The sequence below is a fragment of the Ictidomys tridecemlineatus genome, chromosome 3 (assembly GCF_052094955.1).
Source record: "Ictidomys tridecemlineatus isolate mIctTri1 chromosome 3, mIctTri1.hap1, whole genome shotgun sequence".
Taxonomy (NCBI): Eukaryota; Metazoa; Chordata; class Mammalia; order Rodentia; family Sciuridae; genus Ictidomys; species Ictidomys tridecemlineatus.
The window spans coordinates 77,792,852-77,814,971 of record NC_135479.1 but is presented as its reverse complement, the minus strand read 5'-3'; the positions used below and the strand labels follow the sequence as shown (position 1 = coordinate 77,814,971).

Here is a 22,120-nt window from a genome sequence, read left to right as displayed (position 1 = left end):
TGTGTATTAAAAATATAATCAGAAGGCTGGGCACAGTGGCACATGCCTGTAATTCCATCTGCTCAGGAGACTGAGGCAGGAGGATCACAAGCTCAAAGCCAGCCTCAGCTAAAGCTTAGTGGTGGAATGCCCCTGAATTGTAGCTCAGTGGTAGAGCACTTGCCAGGCACATATAAGGTCTGGATTCAATCCTCAGCACCACATAAAAATAAATAAATAAAAATAAAGATATTGTGTCTGCCTACAACTAAAAAAAAAACAAAATTTAAAAAATATATACATATAATCAGAACAAATAGCACAAAACACGTGGTGGATCTGTGAAACTAGTAAGCTAGAGTACAGGCAGAGTATTTTAAGGGGACTTGGTTTAAGACCACAAAGAAATCTAAAGTGGATTCAGTCTGTGACTGTAACCCATGTCCAAAGAGGCAAGATGTGGCTGTAATGATGAATCTTCTAAAACAGCCATAAATATTCATTTAGGTAGTGAGTTGTTGTTCAAACATAAGCCACAAGATTAACTTGGAATGTCTGGGAAAACAATTTCCTGTGTGATCTTTTTAAAGGAAGTTACAATTTGGGGCTCTGAATATTTAAGGTCAAAATATCAGACTGATTTCATCATTTCACTTCTCATGTCCCTGTAATGTGCTGTATTTGCTGTTTCTGCAAAACGTTGACAGGGCTCAATTACTCTTGGCCAGTAGTAAAATAAATACTTCCATAGGGTTTTCCAGAAAATTCATTCCTGAGAGTCCAAAATTACCAGATAGAACTCTATGAGGGCAGACTGCTTCCAAAGGTCACTGGGCTACATATTCAGAGCCTGAAATTTTTAAAAGGGCCCTTCTGTAGTTTGGGCTTATTTCTTGGCCTCTAAAGATCAATACAAAATAGAAGAAAGGAGTAATAACTTTTTCTCCTATGGAGTCTATAGATAAGTAACATCCAATATTTTATTCTTTTGCCCCACCTCTGTTTGTTCAATGAATTTAAATGGAAACAAATCTGTCCTGACCACCTAAAAATTATACATAAAATCTAAGTCTAGCCAGGCACAGTGATACACACATGCAATCTCAGCAACTCAAGAGGCTGAGGAGGAGGAGCACAAGTTCAAGGCCAGCCTGGACAACTTAGCAAGACCTTGTCTCAAAATATTAAAAAAAAAAAAAAAGAGTGAGGAGGTAACTCAGTGGTAGAGCACCCCTGGGTTCAATCTCTAGTGCCACACCAAAAACAAATCCAATTCTGATAAATTTCACATTAACTTTTTTCTTTTTTCAAATATACATTTTTATTTGTAGATGGATACAATACCTTTATTATGCTTATTTAGTTTTTTATGTGGTTCTAGGGATGGAATCCAGTGTCTCATGCATGCTAGTCAAGCACTCTACCACTGAGCCACAATCCCAGTCCTCACATTAACTTTTCTTAAAGTTCTTTATAAAAATATCATTTTCTGGGGGCTGGGGATATAGCTCAGTTGGTAGAGTGTTTGCCTCACATGCACAGCCTCTGGGTTCAAGCCCCAGTACCACCACAAAAAATAATAATAATAATAATAATTTTTATATATATATATATACAAAACACACACACATAAAATTTTCTTCAATGCTAGTAAATTATAAATATGCTGAAATGTTGAGAGAGAAGTATACTAATGTTTATCATTTATTTTAAAACCATTAAAAGTCAGGCATGGGAGGCTGAGGCAGAAAGGCTAATTTGAGCCAATGAATTCAAGACCAACCCAGGCAACATAGTGAGACTCCATCTCAAGAGAAAAATGCATTGAAAAATAAAATGGATTGTACATAGATAGAGTGCTGATAAAACACCTCCATGAAAGTGCTAATGGTAGAATCTGAATGGTGAATATTCTCTGTGAACTCTAATTTGCCACACATTTGAATTTTTTTTTTTTAATGCTGGGGATTGAACCTAGGCCCTTGTACATATTAGGCAAGCATTCTACCACTGGGCTACCCCCAACTCTTTTTGAGAAAGGATCTCATTAAGTTGCTCAATCCAACCTCAAACTTCCTCCTCTACCTTCCAAATAGCTGAGATTTCAGCCAAGTGACATTTGAACTTTTCATACAAAACTTAAATTATCATTTAACTTATTTATCAAAAATGTATACAGCTGTCAAGTAGAAAGGGAAGCTATAGGCAAATCACACAAATCCTTGTAAGCTCAACAGAAAAAAATCACTTCTACTTTTAACTCAAATTGTCCCCATTACTCTTGGGAATGCTCTGAAAAGAAGAGTCATTTTTTATCTGGGTCTTATGTCTCCACTAAGCCTGTTCATTCATTAAGTTTTCAATGCTTTTTTCTTCCCTTGGCCTTACCATTCTAACACTCATCTCCATTTTTTTTTAATCTCCCAAAGCTTTGTTTCAATGAAATAATTCATGAAACATGATTGAATCCCCATAAGTTGAGTTCCCCTTCCCACCTTAATGGTAAATTCTGAGTTCATCTCAAAATATTTCATTTCTTCTTGTTCAGCAGAAGTTCAGAGAGTTTCAGATCCCTTTTTACCACAATCTTCATTTTAGGGGTAAAAAGTCACACTCTTTCTCTTGTGTATCTAACAGACATTCTTTTAGGTTCTTTTCTCTGTGTCTTTATCCCTGTCTCAGTTTCTGTGTCTTTCATTTCTCTTTCTCATATGTATACTTAGACTTCCACGTCTCTGTCTCTCTCATTAGGTTAATGAAAAATATGAAGTGCATTTGTAAAAATAAATAGAAACAAACTAAAGAGTGCCCATCCATAAAACTATCCCTAAGAAAAGAAAATTCCTCCTACCTGGCAAAACCTTCGAGGCTGGTCCTTTCAATTTTTCCTTCTGGTCTTCATCACTTAAGAAGCTGTTTGAGCTTTGGGAATTCCCTACAGTACAGGAAGGCTCAAGGGCACCATGACAAATCAGCTTTTCTAGCATTTAATACTCTCTTGGGGCCATGGAAGGGGGGCAAGGGGAGGAGAAAAGGATGTGTTTATGGTGACTGACAACATTGCTTGCACTCGTCCATGCTTTATTGCCATTAAATAAAAATGCTCATTCACTCTGTAAACACCGGTCTTAAAAACAAATACAAAAACATAAACCAGGAAGAACATTCTCAAAAAAATCATAATAATGAAGTAACATAAATGAAACCAGCCTCTTCAATTTTAATGAAAATTCCCAAGAATTAAAATTCATCACAATTATCCCTATCCCTATTTCAATATTTTGTGGGGGTATTTGGTTGTTGTTGTTGTTGTTGTAGTTTTGTTTTCCTTTGTTTTATTTATTTATTTTTTAAAATGTGGTGCTGAGGATCGAACCCAGGGCCTTGCATGTGCTAGGCGAGCGCTCTAATCAACCCAGCCCCTCAATATTTTGTTTTTCATTTCATACAGTTTCTAAACTGTATTTTCTCAAGAGCAGGTACTGGGTATTATTCATCTTCTAGTCACTCATGTCCTCCAGATATCCCATAGCAAAGAGACTTACATATATTGGGTTTCAACACAGCATGTACAATGGGTGGATGGATGGATGCCTACAGAGATAAATTAATGCTGGGCTCAGTGGTGCACACCTGTAATCTCAGTGGCTTGTGAGGCTGAGGTAGGAGGATCACATGAAATAAAAAATAGGGCTGGGGATATGGCTCAGAGGTTGAGTGCCCCTGGTGGTACCCCTACCACCACCAAAATAAGAGATAAATTAATGAATTACACAAGGGCAAACACTCCCTGTGTGCATAACATTTACTTAGGCAAAAGTCAGTATTCATCTTGGATGCTCTAAACTGGACCATATGCCTCAGATTAGCAATCAGGATGTAGTTCAAAAGAAATATATTAGTATTAACATGCGTGTATGCATGAGTTAAGATAACAAGAAACCTAACAATAATTTTGTTTAGAAAAAGAGAATTGTTTCTCTCTCACATCATTCAATTTAAGGTGGGTATTCCCAGTCACCTGGAGGCTTTCCTTAGCACAGTCATTCAGGGACCCGCTAATATAGACATGCATACCCAACCCAGGGCATCTAAGATTCCTACAACTATCAACAGGGCAGCCAGTGGAAGTTAAGCCCAGGGACATCCTCCTAAGCAAGGAAGGGCTGAAGTTGTCACATCACTTCTGCTCACATTCTGTTAATCAGAGTTTGGTCACTAGCCATAGCAGCTGCAAGGAGGACTTGAGATTGGGTTTCCAGCTAGTCAGTCATATGCTCAGCTCATTTCTGTTACCATAGTAGGAGCTTGGTTCATGCACAGTGGGGGGCAATTTAGACTCTTTCCCTGGAGTAGTGCAACCTCAGGAACTCCAGGTGGTCCCCCAGGCTGGGTTCAAGGCCTGTATGGAGTGCAGGATTCTCCAGAAGTAAAGACTGTGTCTGTGCAGTCATTGGGACCACTGGGGTCCCCTGTTTACTTTTTCCCTTTGGAGAGGTCTGTCCTGGTTCCAAACTGATCTTGACTTGGGGAGATGGGGTGGCAGGGGCAAGGTGCTTCGTTCCCTTCTCTGTGTGGCCATCTTGAGTTGCTGTGCTCTACGGGATTTCCGCCACTCCAGCTACCATCACCACCTCATTTTGCATACATGTTTATTACTTCAGGGTCGGAGGGTTCATATTTGGAATGCAGTGTTGTTTCATTTCTGGCATAAATACTTGAGGAAATGAGGTCAAATAAAGTTTCCCAAAATAAATTATCACTAGAAAGACATTCTATCATTAACAGAGTTGGATTCATGCTTCCCATATTTTCCAGGCTTGTTAAATTTGACAGAAAAATCTAAGGAGCCTCCTACACAGAAGATAACCCCAAAATGATAGGATAGGGCTGGAGATGTAGCTCAGTTGGTAGAGTGCTTGCCCCACATACACAAAGCCCTGGGTTCAATCCCCAGCACCATGAGATATGTAGATATAGATATAGATAAAAGCTAGTTCATTCTTTATCAATTGTTCCTTAATTATCGATGATGTTAAATCAGCCTAGAGACCCCCACCCAGAAGACCCTTACCATAACTAAGCAAAAACCCCTGACCGTATTTGTAACATATAAGTTCCTCTTCTTGTCAGAAAGCTTTTTACACAGGATATCAGCTACCAGCAAAATTGTGTGCAGAGGGCATTGTGGTTTGTAGCTTCCTCTTCGTCTGTAAATGCCAAGTTTTCCGTGAAAAAAAAAATTTACTTTTATATAGACTTACGTAAAGTCTAAAAAAAAATGTAAAACACCACTACCACCACTACCACTGGGTATAAAGTTCAAAGAATTTCCAGATTCTTGGTCCAGAGAATATTTTAGGTGGTAGCCCTCTGAACCCTGCAGTTAATAAATCTACTTCCTGAAAATTCCTCAGTTGTCCAACCTTTTCTGTCCTACATCCATGTGGAGATAACAGGGGCAACATTTTTATGCTGCTTGGAAGTAGAGTCACTCAGCATAGAGTCAAAAAACATAACTGCTTACCAAATGTTCTGATTCCTTCTGGGAAGTAAGTTATCATGCACAAAATTCTTCAGCAAAAAAGTTCTGCTCAGGGAGCCACGATCTCCCCTCTATTTCACTCCCAACAACATTCCCTTCCTCTAGTCTCCCTTTTATTCTTCCAGGGCTCTCAGGAGTAGTGTGGATCCCAAGGTGACTTCAGGATCAAGGTCTTGACCTCTCCAGGGCTGACCCTGGTTGAGTAGCGGAGTCCTCACTTCCACAAGTACTTCAGAGCATTCACCACTTTTCTCTGTCTCCTCTCCTGCTCTTCCAACCACGTTTCCAGTCTCTGCATGCTATTCTCTCAGGGAGAAGCCTGCCATTTTCTGTAAAGTCTAAAAGTTTTGTTTCCTCCAAATGCTGACCCTGAGATAAAAACTAGGACGTCAGTGGTGTATCTGAAAAGGGACCCAAGGAAACAGGGAAAGCAGACCTGAAGAAGCAAAAGTCAAAACGTGTGCCTTGGGCTGGGGATATGGCTCAAGCGGTAGCGCACTCGCCTGGCATGTGTGCGGCCCGGGTTCGATCCTCAGCACCACATACAAACAAAGATGTTGTGTCCTCCGAGAACTAAAAAATAAATATTAAAATTCTCTCTCTTAAAAAAAAAAAAACGTGTGCCTTATAGTGTATGCTACCTCTATAGGCAACTGGGGATCAATTCTGCTAGAAATCATCTGAGAAACTGTAGAAAGACCCTCAGAATCATCCCATTGAGAGACACTGCTACCCCTTAGTGGTGGAGGATTGCCTCTTGGGTGGGGGTAAATCCCTGGCACTTCTAAACTGCCCTGTGAGCCCGTTAAGTAAGTTCCTTTTCAGTAGGGAAAGATCTCAGGCTGAGGCTGGATGATTGGACTCTCGGGAAGTCAGGCTGCGGGCAAGCTCTGGAACTGGCGGAGGGGGGAGGTGAACTTGGGGGTCCTGTGCGCATGCTCAGAAACGTACCCACTCATGCTCTTCTCAGAACCTCCCATAACCTGTGCTACTGGGTGTGGAACCAAACTTCTCAGATCAGAGTCTGTGAGTCCTTCTCCTTCGTTCTTGCAAACATTGATGTCAAAATTCATTAGTGGCCTCATTAAGGTATACTGGCCTTATTTCATTCAGAGAGGCTTCCCTTAATAGGGTGTGAAATGCTCTAGAAGTGATATCTCCTTTACGATGATTGGCACATGGTGGGATCTCAACCAATATTTGTACAGTGACTAAATGAACAAAGAATCACCTCCAGAAGACCTCCAACTCCACAATCTCTGTAGTGTGAGGTCCACTTCAGTCAACAAGTTAATCTAACTTTGTTAAATGGCAAGTGTGACCTTGATGGTCTTATCAAATAGACTTTATCACCTCTAGCCAAATTGTGTGCAGCACAGATTTACACCTTACATCACTTCTTGATATTTAGACTAAAAAAGCCATGCATTGTATCAGGGAAGACCGTGATGGAGTGCACATCTGAGGAGTGGAAGATGAATTTTCTCTTCTGAAGCTGGTTTTTTTTTTTAAAAAAAAAAAAGAAGAAAGAAAGAAAGAAAGAAAGAAAAGAAAAACTTTCGTTAATTAACAAAAGGACATGAGAAAACTTGTTTTCTAAAATCATATACCATCAGAAACTTCAACTGTTAGAAATCATATTTAGTGAGAATGAAACACTTCATTCTTGCCTGGAGGATCCAAGTCATTTTAACACATAGAAACAGCCTCAATTTCCACCCAGGTGGAGAACTTCAGATAAGGGTTTTGCACATGGCATTCCACATTTATCTTAACTTTGTAGTTTCCAAGGAAACAGGACCCTGTGTTCTCATCTCAGCCCAGGCCTGATATCAATCCCTTTGTACACAGCCCTGCTTTGAGCTGGCACACACTGCTTTTAAAAGAGTCTATGACTCTTGAGGTTTTGTTTGGCACACAAATTTTATCTAAACTCACTCTTCACTAAATAGACAAGCCTGCATTTTCCTTTGTCTGGCAAGGTGCCCACAATCTCTCTCTAGTGTGAGGTCCCCTTCGGTCAACAATTTAATCTAACTTTGTTGAATGGCAAGTGTGTCCTTGATGGTCTTAATCAAATGGACTTTATCACCTCTAGCCAAATTGTGAGCAGCACAGATTATTTATAGGAAGGTTGCTAGGCATTGCCATGAAAAGCACTTAAAGATAGACACCAAAGGCTGGGCATGTAAACTTCAGGAAGGAGCTAAGTCAGAATTAAAAACAAAACAAAAAACTGGTGGCTTTTAAGAAATAATGAGCTTTTGAGAAGAGTGAATTTATGTAGCAGACCTGAACATACAGTAGAAAATAAGGGAGCAACCATGACCAGATAAGTCATTTACTCTTTGCCTGCTGCCTTGAGTGGCAACTCTACTTGAATGGAAACCTGTACCCTAGGCTCCCCTGAGAGCTGCCTCACAGAATTCATCTACACTACAATTGGCCCAAGATTTGTCATGTGACCCAAGCTCAGCTAATCAGAGTCTTGCCTTAGGGTTCCCCCCCCCAATGTTTCTGGTTATGAAACTTTATAGATGTGTGCTGAAGTTTCCTATTTCAGTGGTTTCACTGGGACAGACTAACCCAACATACAGAAGAAAACAGAGATGACAACCTGAAGATATTCAATTACTTGAATCCTGCCCTTTCCACTTTTTTTTTTTTTAATTTCACTTTGTGTTATTTTGTTTCTGTTTTGGTTGGAGGAGTGTTGTTTGTGACAGTGGATACATTACCTCATCTGCTTAAACTAATTCAATTTAAATTTTGGTCACTCGTAATCCAGAATCATCACTATGACTTTTGCACAGGTACAATTTCACAGTCTCTCTGGGGTCCCACATTTTGCTTTTTACTTGATGTTTATTCCATCTTTAAAGATGCAAGCCTGCACTTCTTTTGTCAGACCAGAGACACCATGTAATTAAACAGTTTTTTCTATTTCCTTTTACTGCCAGGAATCCTAAAGCCAAAAACAATACCCAGCTGCAAAAATATTTGTATATCCATAGAATTTAGCTCTGGAAAGAACCTTAGAGATTATATCTAGTCAAACCTCCTTATTCTCCAAATGGTGATGCGATTTGCCCAAGGAATACATAAGCAATTGGCCATTTTCTTGGTTAACTGGTCACATCTACTCACTTTTATCCCTTTATATTCTCTCTCTTCTTTTATCTGAAAACTGCCTTGAATAAGAGCATCTTCATTCTCATCTTCACTGATGGGAGGGCTGAGAATAGCAGATGAAGAAATGATGATCTTGGGGAAGGAAGAAAGGAAATAAATGGGCAGAGATAATGTGATTTAACCAAGGAATTAATATTATTCAACCTACCAAAGCCTGGAAGTTTATACATGAGTTCAGATGTTTCAAAAGGGGAAGTGATTATTAAGGCTAGAAAGAGAAGGTTTGGTGCTAAACTCAAGAGTTCCTAAGATTTGGTTACAGTTATAATACTCGATGACTTAAAGATCTATTAAAGTCATACCTAATAGAATGAATTAGGCAATGCTAGTCAAACGTTTGTAACTGCATATGTCTAGTCAAAACCGTGTCAAAACCAGACTGTGACACAATCTCAGAGGCAAGCCGCCACATCTCACAAGTCCTTCATGGGTGTAAAAGACGAAATAGGGAATGATGCAATAAATGTAGTCTGTGATACAGAATCTCTCTTTAGGGTCTTTGGGAAATAGGTTACCAGCAGCCATAAAGAAAAGGGATAAGCATTTCCTTCCTCTCTCCAGGTGAGGATGGTACTGGGACCATCCTGATCCACCTCAATGGGACCATACCCACCAGAGTGAGACTTGACAGCCCCATTGTGTTTGTGACCTTTATGAAGAACTGCTCACTCAACTTTTCTAGAACTTCACCTCTCATGCTGTTCCTAGACAGTTTAACTCTGGTTCCCTTGAGGGGTTCCCCAGTTTTTGCCTCAGCTTTCTCCTTGGACCTATACTTTGTGAAAGCATCCTTTTCAGATTATTAACAATCATAATTCTCCTATGAATAGATAATAAACACATGTCAAAGTTTGATTTAACCCAATGCAGGGAAGAGCCTCTCTATGAGGATATGAGAAACCTGGTTTATATGGTCAGCAGAAGAATCTGACCAAAGTTAAAATGCTAAGCCAGGTACGAAACTGGTTAATTTCCTACAAGGCAACAATACCTTAATCTTTGGGGTTATCTTCTCTACTGGACCAAAAAAAAAAAGTTCCTTTTTCAGTTTAATGCAACTTAATCTTAACTTTTCAGAGATGTAAAACAAATGAGCTCTAATCAATTGTGAATAGTAAGTCACAGAAAATTACATTCCCTAAGAGTCAGAATGCCCTAAGGCAGGCTTATTAGAAAGCACTCTAGCATGGCATTAAAATGTCAGGCAATCACCTTTTTACTTCACTCCCAAATTTTACATAATTTGGCTTAACAGCTTTTTTTTTTTCTTTTCAAACCTCAAATCTCTGCTTTTCTCTCAGAGGATACTGCTTGGGTAAACCCAGAAACATCCCATAGCCTTGCCACTGGGGAATATCCACAAGGTTTTTTCCTGGCTAGCCTGATGGATTGATGGACTTCATAAATTGTCTAGCTGGTTTTGTTTGTTTTGTTTTGTTTTGTTTTCAATACTAGAATGCCAGTTTGTAGTTAAAGCAAAAATTTTTTGAACTCTGTAAACCAAAGGATCTCAAACTCAAGCATGCATCGAATCCTCCCAGCAATTGTGATTCCCTGACCTCAAAGTGGAGTTTGGGTATTTTTTTAACAACCATCCCTAAGTGATTCTAGGTCTTACCTTTTCTAACTTCTAGACTGGGTTCTAGGTTGGCTCATGAGAATTTACAATGGGATAAGGAATTTACAAACATATTCATGTTGTTATTTCAGTATGTCCTTCTCTAACCCCCACCCTGACAGGAGCACTAAAATCCCCCCACACACACTTCAGTCAATAAAAGAATTAAATAAAAAATCTGTTTCAGCACGATTGAGGAGAATTCAGTTGGCTGTTCATAAAAAAAGAAAAAAATGTGACAAAGACCATTCATTATGTGGGGTTGAAAAAGGAAACAAATATCCCTAGAGTGGTCACAACCCTACACTTTGTGTGTATACTGAGCCCTGGTCGATCAGGGCCTTTGGAAAGAAACTCCGAAATACAATCCAGACAGAGGACCATTTCTCCAGTTTGCTGGAAACGAGGTAGAATAAACCAACTCTGAGCATGGCCACCATTATGGAACCATGGAGCCACAGCCCAGGACCCCCTCCTTGCTCTAGCTGAGGATACCTACTTAATCATGTGGAGATGAGGAGAGAATCCCAATCCCAACTGGGGCTAAATGCCCTGTCGACCAGATAGAGGGAATTTCAGAAGAGGTTGTCACATAGAGGGGGGAAAAAAAAAAGTACCAAGAGAAAACCAGAATAGTTATTGAGAGCAAGGACTCTGGGGCTAGACTGTTCTGGGTTGAAATACTAGCCCTGCCTTTTGTTGACCTTGTGACCTTGGGCCAGTTACTTAATCTGTAGCTCAGTTTTCTCATCTCTAAAATAAGAAGAGTAATAGCCCCAGTCTTGTGAGGTCCCTGTGGAGTTTGATGAGTTGACCAAGGCAAAGCATTAGGACAAGTCCTGGCACTTGTCAACAGCTACATAGGTGTTTTCTGTTGTTGTGATTCTGAAACTCAAATGCTCTGGAGTGGAAATCACACCTGCTACGTTCCTAGGTCTCACTGAGGAAATACTTCCTCCAGAGCAGTTTTATCCCATTGGCAAAGGCATTTCACCTCGGTTTCTGACTTTGTTCTTTGGCAGAGGGTTGAGTTTTTAAGATTAAAACTCATTTTCATAAAGTTGCTGTGTGATTGGGGAATGGCAGTATTGGGGGAGGAATTTGAATAACCAGGCAGTGTTCTAGGAATCTGACAAAGAACTGAGGAATAAAATAAGAATATGAATATATATAATCCTATGTTACATATATATTCAGTTATCTCTATATTCAGCTACTTTGATGATTCATTTATTTCACAAATTATCTGTGCAGTTGGATTTATTTTTAACCTTTTACATTGCACAAAAAAATACATATTTCATGATATTAATAGAAAATCTGAACAATTCAGATAAGCCTAAAAGAGAAATATCACCCACAACCCCACTGCCCAGAAATAACCCTTTTAAAATGGAAAGTGTTCCTTGCTTTGTTCTTTGAAGGCTGTTTTGTTTCTTGTGTGTTTGGGAGGAGGGTAAGATGAGCTGGGTGCCGCTGAGAGAAAGAACTCCTGCCCAGTAGGCAGAGATGAGGAGATGAGTTGGCCACGTGACCCATCAGCAACTAAGCTCATCTCTCTGATCTACATGATGCAGGCCACAGGCAAGGTTTTCTTGACAGTTCTTTTTTTAATCCAAAGGATAAAGGCTGAATTCCAGCAAATTCTAGCCTCTGGCTGAGGCCTCTGAACACAAAAGATGCCAGCCCCTTTGCAGAGCTCATTCAAAAGTTGGAGTAGAAGAGTTGATCACTAGAGGAAAGAGCAAAAAGCTGTTTGTCTCTCTGATTAGCGCTAGGATGAGAATTCATTCTGCTGGGCATGGTTACAGCCCAAGGACACAGACTCAGCACACCCTCTGCTGGTCAGTTGGGCACTCCTGGCACTGCATCCTCACGGAACAATTTTGTTGTTGTTGATGATGATGATGATGATGATGATCGATTTCAACACCCCCTCATGGATGGGGTCATAAAGACGCATAGATAATGCTTAGATTCTACCAACGGAGAATCTCCTAGCAAAATTCCACTGAAGAGAGACCAGCTGGGAGCTACTAGGATTTTTTGAAGTGACAGTTTGCTCCAGACGAGCAAATCCCCTCCACGAGTCGCAGAGGTCCAGAGCCACAGAGGTCCAGATCCGCCAGCCGTTGTCGGCGCATCCCGGAGCGGCTGCACGCCCACCCGCTCGCAGCCAACGTGACTGGGTCTCGCTAGCCTCCGCGAGATGCAGCTTGGCAGGAAGAGGTCTTTAGCCAAGCCTTCATGAAATAGTGAGCCAGGAGCTGAGGCCAACCGGGGAAGGACCAGTCCCACCCCTCCCTTCGGACACTCCGGCAAGGAGCCTGGGGCCCGCCATAGCAGAGAGGAAACGTCATCGGAGTCCAGCCCACGGAATTCCTTCCCAGCAGAATCCACTTTAGCAGGTGTGTGACTCCCGCCCCATCCAGATACAGGCAGCCAGGAAACTTTGGGGATCTCTCTGGGGGCGTGTCTGTGGAGAAGCAGAGGGGATCCCCGACCCCCAACCCTCCATATCACCAGCGGCAACTCCCAAGGTCTTAGCCGCCAGTTTACCACAGCACTGGGGCTTAAATGGGACTCGCAGTGGGGCTGCAAGTGTAACTAGATCTTTGGGGAACCGATTCCGGTGAACAGGACCTGGCTGGCCAGCTGACAGGAGGAAGGGGGGAGGGGCCGGAGAGGTGAAATGGCTCTGGACTGACAAGTCTGAGACTACCAGGAGACGCCTTACAGGGTTTGCTATTGGCAGGTAGAGGGCGGAGACTCCGCTCGGAGGGCACAGCTCCGCCTACTGGAAGAGAAGAAAATGGATCTCTAAGACTTCAATTTTTTTTCCTTTTTTTTTTTTTCTGCTTCTCTCTCTGTTCCTCTCTCCCCTTTTCCTTCCTTCTTTCTTTTCCGTTTCAAGTCTTATTGTCCTTTTCATTCTCCTCTAATCTATCTATCTCTCTCTCCTTCTTTCTTTTTAAGAGCACCTTCATTCCCCTACCCCCCAACTTTCATCCCAAGCATTAAGTCTTCCATTACGTGTAATTGTCTAAATGCAAATAGGTGAATGTCTCAAGGCTGTCTGTAGGGCTCCTAAATACCTAGCTACTACCAACACCCTGATCCAATCGCCTGTTAGTATTCCCCCCTCAGTAGAGCAATCTTCTAAAGTAGCCAAGACATACTAACCCTCATACCATCATAGCATCTATCCTAAACATAAAGTCCTAAGAACAAACAACAAATCACTATATGCATACAGAACCCGGAAGCCTTTTATGAATTGAATGAATTAGCCTTAAAGTACAATAAAGCCCAACATTTCTAGGCATAATCTCCCACCACAAGGAGAGACAACAGAGATATACAAAGCCAAAAAAAATGTATAGGAGAAAGCAGTTACACAGCAGTCAAACAGAGCTGGAAAGTAACGTAAACAACATGAAAAAAACCAAGGGAAAAAAGGATTACAAACAATGCAGGACAACTTAAATCTACAGGAGGACCTAGAAGCATCAGAAACATGGACAGGGAAAGAAATCAAGGCATACCTAACTCAGATGGAATGGAATATTAGAGAAGATATGAGACAGCAAATCCAAGCAATGAAAGTATATTTTGAAAATGAATTGAACAAACAAATTCAAACTGAAAAGATTGAGCTTTACCAGGAGATAGAGATTTAAAAAAAAAAAAACAGTAATCCTAGAAATGCAGGAATCCATAAACCAGATTAAAAACTCTAACGAGAATATTACAAATAGACTAGATCAAGTAGAAGTCAGAACATCAGATAATGAAGACAAAGTTTATCAACTTGAAAAGAATATAGTCAACACAGAAAGGATGCTTAAATCTCACGAGCAATCTATCCAAGAGATATGGGATCTCATAAAAAAAAACAAATTTGAGAGTCATTGGGATAGAAGAAGGCACAGAGTTTCAAACCAAAGGAATGGACAACTTATTAAATGAAATAATCCTAGAAAACTTCCCAGAGATGAAAGATGGAATGGATTGCCAAATCCTAGAAGCCTACAGAACCCCAAACATCCAAAACCGTAATAGACCAACTCCAAGACATATAATTATGAAGATAGCCAACATACAGAACAAGGAGAGAATATTAAAAGCTACGAGAGAAAGGAGGCAGGGGTAAACCAATTAGGTTAACGACTGATTTTTCATCACAGACTTTGAAAGCGAGAAGATCCTGGAACAACGTATTTCAAACGCTGAAAAATAATGGATTCCAAGCAAGAATACTGTATCCAGCAAAATTAAGCTTAAGATTTGACAATGAAATTAAAATATTTCACGATAAACAAAAGCTAAAAGAATTCGCAGCCAAAAAACCAGCACTGCAAAGCATTTTGAGCAAAATACTACAAGAAGAGGAATTGAAAAATAGCGCCCAAAACTAACAGTGGGAGGTATCTCAGTGAAGGGGGAGGAAAAATAACAAAAGAGGAAAAATTAGCCAAACTAAAATAAATAAATAAATAAACATGACTGGAAGTACAAACCATATTTCAATTGTAACCTTAAATGTTAATGGCTTAAATTCACCAATCAAGAGAGATAGGCTAAGAACCTGGATTAAAAAAACAAATCCAACAATATGCTGCCTTCAGGAGACTCATATGATAGGAAAAGACATACACAGGCTGAAGGTGAAAGGTTGGGAAAAATCATACCACTCACATGGCCCTCGGAAGCAAGCAGGAGTAGCCATACTCATATCGAATAAAATCAACTTCAAACCTAAGTTAATCAAAAGGGATAAAGAAGGACATTATATACTGTTAAAAGGAACCATCCACCATCAAGACATAACAATTATCAATTTGTATGCACCAAACAATGGTGCTGCAACGTTCATAAAACAAACTCTCCTCAAGTTCAAGAGTCAAATAGACCACAACACAATAATTATGGGTGATTTCAACACACCACTCTCAACATGGACAGATCCTCTAGACAAAAGCTGAACAAAGAAACTATAAAACTCAATAACACAATCAATAACCTAGACTTAACCGACAATATATAGAATATATCAACCATCATCAAGTGGATACACGTTCTTCTCAGCAGCACATGGATCCTACTCAAAGATAGACCATATATTATGCCATAGGGCGACTCTCAGTAAATATAAAGGTGTGGAGATAATACCATGCACCATATCTGACCATAATGGAATGAAACTAGAAATCAATGATAAAAGAAGGAAGAAAAAATCCTGCATCACCTGGAAAATGAACAATATGTTACTGAATGAACAATGAGTTACAGAAGACATAAAGGAGAAAATAAAAAAATTCTTAGAGATAAACGACAATACAGACACAACATACTGGAATCTATGGGACACAATGAAAGCAGTTTTAAGAGGGAAATTCATTTCCTGGAGTTCATTCCTCAAAAAAAGAAAAAAAAACAAATAAATGAACTCACACTACATCTTAAAATCCTAGAAAAGGAAGAGCAAAACAACAGCAAATGTAGTAGAAGACAAGAAATAATTAAAATCAGAGTGGAAATCAACGAAATTGAAACAAAATAAAACATTGAAAAAATTGATAAAACTAAAAGTTGGTTCTTTGAAAAAATAAATAAGATCGACAGAACCTTAGCCATGCTAACGAAGAGAAGAAGAGAGAGAACTCAAATTACTAACATACAGGATGAAAAAAGCAATATCACAACAGACACTACAGAAATACAGAAGATAATTAGAAAGTATTTTGTAACCCTCTATTCCAATAAAATAGAAGATAGTGAAGATATCGATAAATTTCTTAAGTCATATGATCTGCCCAGATTGAGTCAGGAAGACACACACAATTCAATAACAAAGGAAGAAATAGAAGAGGCCATCAAAAGACTACCAACCAAGAAAAGCCCTGGACCGGATGGGTATACAGCAGAGTTTTACAAAACCTTCAAAGAAGAATTAATACCAATACTTTTCAAGCTATTTCAAGAAATAGAAAAAGAAGGAGCTCTTCCAAATTCATTCTATGAGGCCAACATCACCCTGATCCCGAAACTAGACAAAGACACTTCAAAGAAAGAAAACTACAGACCAATATCTCTAATGAACTTAGATGCAAAAATTCTCAATAAAATCCTGGTGAATCAAATACAAAAGCATATCAAAAAAATTGTGCACCATGATCAAGTAGGATTCATCCCTGGGATACAAGGCTGGTTCAATATATGGAAATCAATAAATGTTATTCACCACATCAATAGACTTAAAGATAAGAAACATATGATCATCTCGATAGATGCAGAAAAAGCATTCGACAAAGTACAGCATCCCTTTATGTTCAAAACACTAGAAAAACTAGGGATAACAGGAACTTACCTTAACATTGTAAAAGCTATATATGCTAAACCTCAGGCTAGCATCATTCTAAATGGAGAAAAACTGAAGGCATTCCCTCTAAAATCTGGAACTAGACAGGGATGCCCTCTCTCACCACTTCTATTCAATTTAGTTCTTGATATACTAGCCAGAGCAATTAGACAGACAAAAGAAATTAAAGGCATAAAAATAGGAAAAGAAGAACTTAAATTATCACTATTTGCAGATGATATGATAATATATCTAACAGACCCAAAAGGGTCTACAAAGAAACTGCTAGAGGTAATAAATGAATTTCAGCAAAGTGAAATCAACAGGCATAAGTCAAAGGCATTCCTGTACATCAGCAACAAAACTTTTGAAATTGAAATGAGGAAAACCACTCCATTCACAATATCCTCAAAAAAAAAATAAAATACTTGGGAATCAACCTAACAAAAGAGGTGAAAGATTTATACAATGAAAACTTCAGAACCCTAAAGAGAGAGATAGAAGATCTTAGAAGATGGAAAAATGTACCCTGTTCATGGATAGGCAGAACTAACATCATCAAAATGGCGATATTACCCAAAGTTCTCTACAGGTTTAATGTAATGCCAATCAAAATCCCAACGGCATTTCTTGTAGAAATTGATAAAGCAATCATGAAATTCATATGGAAAAACAAAAGACCCAGAATAGCAAAAGCAATTCTAAGCAGGAAGTGTGAATCTGAAGGTATAGCGATACCAGATTTCAAACTGTACTACAGAGCAATAGTAACAAAAACAGCATGGTACTGGTACCAAAACAGGCAGGTGGACCAATGGTACAGAATAGAGGACACAGAGACCAATCCACAAAATTACAACTTTCTTATATTTGATAAAGGGGCTAAAAGCATGCAATGGAGGAAGGATAGCATCTTCAACAAACGGTGCTGGGAAAACTGGAAATCCATATGCAACAAAATGAAGCTGAACCTCTTTCTCTCGCCATGCACAAAAGTTAACTCAAAATGGATCAAAGAGCTTGATATCAAATCAGAGACTCTGCGCCTGATAGAAGAAAAAGTTGGCTCTGATCTACATATTGTGATATTGTGGGGTCGGGCTCCAAATTCCTTAATAGGTCGCCCATAGCCCAAGAGTTAATAATAAGAATAAACAAATGAAACTTACTTAAACTAAAAAGTTTTTTCTCAGCAAGAGAAACAATAAGAGAAGTAAATAGGAAGCCAACATCCTGGGAACAAATCTTTACTCCTCACACTTCAGATAGAGCTCTAATTTCCAGAATATACAAAGAACTCAAAAAATTAAACAATAAGATAACAAATAACCCAATAAACAAATGGGCCAAGGACCTGAAAAGACACTTCTCAGAGGAGGACATACAATCAATCAATAAGTACATGAAAAAATGCTCACCATCTCTAGCAGTCAGAGAAATGCAAATCAAAACCACCCTAAGATACCATCTCACTCCAGTAAGATTGGCAGCCATTATGAAGTCAAACAACAATAAGTGCTGGCAAGGATGTGGGGAAAAGGGTACACTTGTACATTGCTGGTGGGACTGCAAATTGGTGGGGCCAATATGGAAAGCAGTATGGAGATTCCTGGGAAAGCTGGGAATGGAACCACCATTTGACCCAGCTATCGCCCTTCTCGGACTATTCCCTGAGGACCTTAAAAGAGCGTACTATAGGGATACTGCCACATCAATGATCATTGCAGCACAATTCACAATAGCTAGACTGTGGAACCAACCTAGATGCCCTTCAATAGATGAATGGATAAAAAAAAAAGTGGCATTTATACACAATGGAGTATTACACAGCACTAAAAAATGACAAAATCATGGAATTTGCAGGGAAATGGATGGCATTAGAGCAGATTATGCTAAGTGAAGCTAGCCAATCCTTAAAAAAATAAATGCCAAAAGTCTTCTTTGATTTAAGGAGAGCAACTAAGAACTGAGCAGGGAGGAAGAGCATGAGGAAAAGATTAACATAAAAGAGAGGCGAGTGGTGGGAGGGAAAGGGAGAGAGATGGGAAATTGCATGGAAACAGAAGGAAACCCTCAACGTTATATGAAATCACATATAATAGGTTGTTAGGGGAAAGGGGGGAAAAAACAAAGGAGAGAACTGAACAACAACAGATTAGGTAGAGAGGGAAGATGGGAGGGGAGGGGAGAGGAGGGGGGATAGTAGGGGATAGGAAAGGCAGCAGAATACAACAGTCACTAATATGGCATTATGTAAAAATGTGAATGTGTAACTGATATGATTCTGCAATTTGTATTTAGGGTAAAAATGGGAGTTCATAACTCACTTGAATCAAATGTATGAAAGATGATATGTCATGAGCTTTGTAATGTTTTGAACAACCAATTAAAAAAAGAAAAAAACAAAAAGAAAAAAAAGATGATGATGATAGCTTTTTTGTGAAAAGCCCAGTTGATTTTTTAAAGCAAAGACTTAGACACAGGGATGTGGAGGCAGGTGATATATTTGGAATATGATCCCAGGAAGCCGGCATAAAGCAGGGAGTATGAGACAGGAGGGAAGAAATGTTGCCATGAAGCTGTGACACTGAGATCGCTGCTGCTGTGAGCAAAGAGAGCTTGATCCCATGACAACCTCCAAAGCAGCATATGGAATGCCTCCTAGAATGATCCGGAGGCTGAGACAGCTATCTGCTGATTCCTGTTCCCATTAATGGTGTATTGCACCTAAAGACATCAATTTTAGGTCAGGCTTATTAGGAGACCCAGGGGATTCCCCTAACCTCATGGAAAGCTCTAGGTAAGCAAAAGAAAAGCACAGGACACAAACTTAAATTGTGGCAGGTTATCAGGATGAGGTTGTCTGGGCTCTGCTGGTGGAGGTGACTCAGGAGATATGGTGTGAAGCACCAACCTTGCCTGCTTCTGCCAGTATGAGCTGTTTGAAGACCTGTCCTGTTCCAAAGTTCCAGATTCCCGGCTTCAGGCCCATTTCACAGACAGGGCAATTGAGTCTCAGAGTTTGAGTGCTTTACCAATCTTACACCACAGAAGTAGGAAAAAAAGACTAAACCTGTATCTCCTCCTGTCTGGCCTGGTACAAATATTGCTTCAACCCCCAATCTCACTCATGACAGAAGTACACTGAGCTCTGTTCTTATCTTTTTAAAAAATTCCCAGGGGAGTTGCAAGGAAGATGGAAGGAGAACCTCATTGTTATACAGAATACATATATGATGTTGTAATGAGAAAAAAGAAAAAAAAAGTGTGTCACCTTAGATTGGATAGAGAGAAAGGATGGGAGAGGAGGGGAGGAGTAGGGGGGATAGAAAGGACAGCAGAATAGAATAGACAATATGATTGATGTATGTACATTCCATGTATGTATTATATGTTAAAATACATTCTGCTGTCAGGTATGACTAAAAAAATTAAAATAGGGGCTGAGGATGTGGCTCAAGCGGTAGCGCGCTCGCCTGGCATGCGTGCGGCCCAGGTTCGATCCTCAGCATCACATACCAACAAAGATGTTGTGTCTGCTGAAAACTAAAAAATAAATGTTAAAAAATAATTCTTAAAAAAAATTTTTAAAAATAATAAAAATAAAATAAAATAAATTTTTAAAAGACTGTAATAATTATGCAACATTAAAAAAAAAGTTCCCCCTGCCAGACATAATGTTGCACACCTCTGTGGGATTAGAACCCATTCAACCAATATTTATTGAGTTCCTGTTTGTATTAGACATCTAAGTTCTGAGCATGCAGCAGCAAATAAATAAAGCCCTTTCTTTTTCCTAGACCAGCATTTCCCCAGCCTGAGTGTGCATCAGAATTACCTTTAGGACTTATTCAAACTTCAGTTAATGGGGATGAGGTTGTGGCTCAGTGGTAGAGCACTTCTGGAGCAGGAAGATCACAAGTTCTAGCCAATCTGGGAAACTTAGTGAGATTCTGTCTCAAAATTAAAAATCATAAGCACTGGGGGCATAACTCAGTGACAAAGCATCCCTGGGTTCAATCTCCAGTACAAAGAGGAAAAAAACTCCCGCCCTACCTAGCAGGCTAGGGCAGCCTTATTTTCCATCGGAACCGAAGTCATGTTCAGGGTTAGTGCTTATGACCTGTGGGGTAAGTACATGAGCTCCTGGTTCCTGGTTCCATCATTTCCTAAGTGTGTGACCTTGAGCTCATCATCTAGTTTCTCTGACTGAGGTTTTTCAACTGTAAAATTAGATAATCATAGTATTTAATTCAGAGCACTGATTGAAGAGTAAATGAGTTAATACTTGTTAAGCACTTAGAAGGTCGCCCTGTACTTGGAAAGCACACAATAAATTCATTTAGAACCCATTCAACAAATATTTATTGAGTTCCTGTTTTGTATTAAGCATCTAAGTTCTGAGCATGCAACAGCAAATAAAAAAAGCTCTTTCTTTTTCCTAGACCAGCATTTCTCCAGCCTGAGTGTGCATCAGAATTACCTTTAGGCCTTATTCAAACTTAATGAGGCCGAGGTTGTGGCTCAATGGTTCAGCACTTGCCTAGCATGTGTAAGGCACTGCGTTTGATTCTCAGCACCAAATATAAATGAGTAAAATAAAGGTCCATTGACAACTAAAAAAATATGTTTTTAAAAAATCTTGGGTTAATGGATCCCATCTTCAGGGCTTCTCATTCCTTAGGTCTAGAGTGGGATTTCTATCAAGTTCTCAGGTGATATTGATGTTGCTGGTCCAAGGGCCACACTTCAAGAATCATTATCTACAAATGAAGAAAATATTGAATATACACACAATAGAATACTTTTCAGCTCCCCTTCAAAAAGAAGACAATCCTGTCATTTTCAACAATGTGTATAGAATTGGAGGACATTATGCTAAGTAAAATAGAAAGACAAAAACTTGTTCTCCACTTATATGTGGAATCTAAGACATTCAAACTCATGGAAGCAGAGGGTAGAATGTGGTTATGGTAGGAATGGGGGAGATGATGGTCAACTGGTACAGAATCTCAATTAGGAAGAGATTTTTCTTTTGTTTTTTGGTGCTGGTAATTGAATCTAGGGCTTTGTGCATGTGAGGCAAGCACTCTACCAACTGAGCTATATCCCCAGCCCATATTTTTTGTTGTTGCTGTTCTATCGTTTTTTAGTTCTATTGCACAATGTGGTAGATATAGTTAATAATAGATTATTGTGCATTTCAAAATTTCTAAGAGAATAAGTTTCAAATGTTCTCATAACAAAAAAACATTAAGTATTTGAGATGATGGATATGTTAACTAGCTTGACTTAATTATTCCACACTGTATTCATAAATTCTAACATCATTCTGTGGCTCATACATTTATACAATTATAAATTGTCAATTTACAATTAGCTACACTTCTATTCCAGATCAGAAAGGGCAAAGACAAATAAACTT

The 22,120-nt window shown here is 39.4% G+C and overlaps 1 long non-coding RNA gene and 1 other non-coding gene across 2 annotated transcripts; one reads left to right on the top strand and one right to left on the bottom strand.

The window, feature by feature from the left end:
- Positions 1-1,477: 1,477 nt before the first annotated feature.
- Trnav-cac (transfer RNA valine (anticodon CAC)) lies at positions 1,478-1,549 on the top strand. The gene has a single exon. It is a non-coding gene; the product is annotated as a tRNA-Val (tRNA).
- A 1,494-nt stretch (positions 1,550-3,043) lies between these two features.
- Positions 3,044-16,614, bottom strand: LOC120884291 (uncharacterized). The gene is made up of 2 exons (XR_005726666.2): positions 8,672-16,614; positions 3,044-7,019 (listed from the first exon to the last, which is right to left on the bottom strand). It is a non-coding gene; the product is annotated as an uncharacterized LOC120884291 (long non-coding RNA).
- Positions 16,615-22,120: the final 5,506 nt, after the last annotated feature.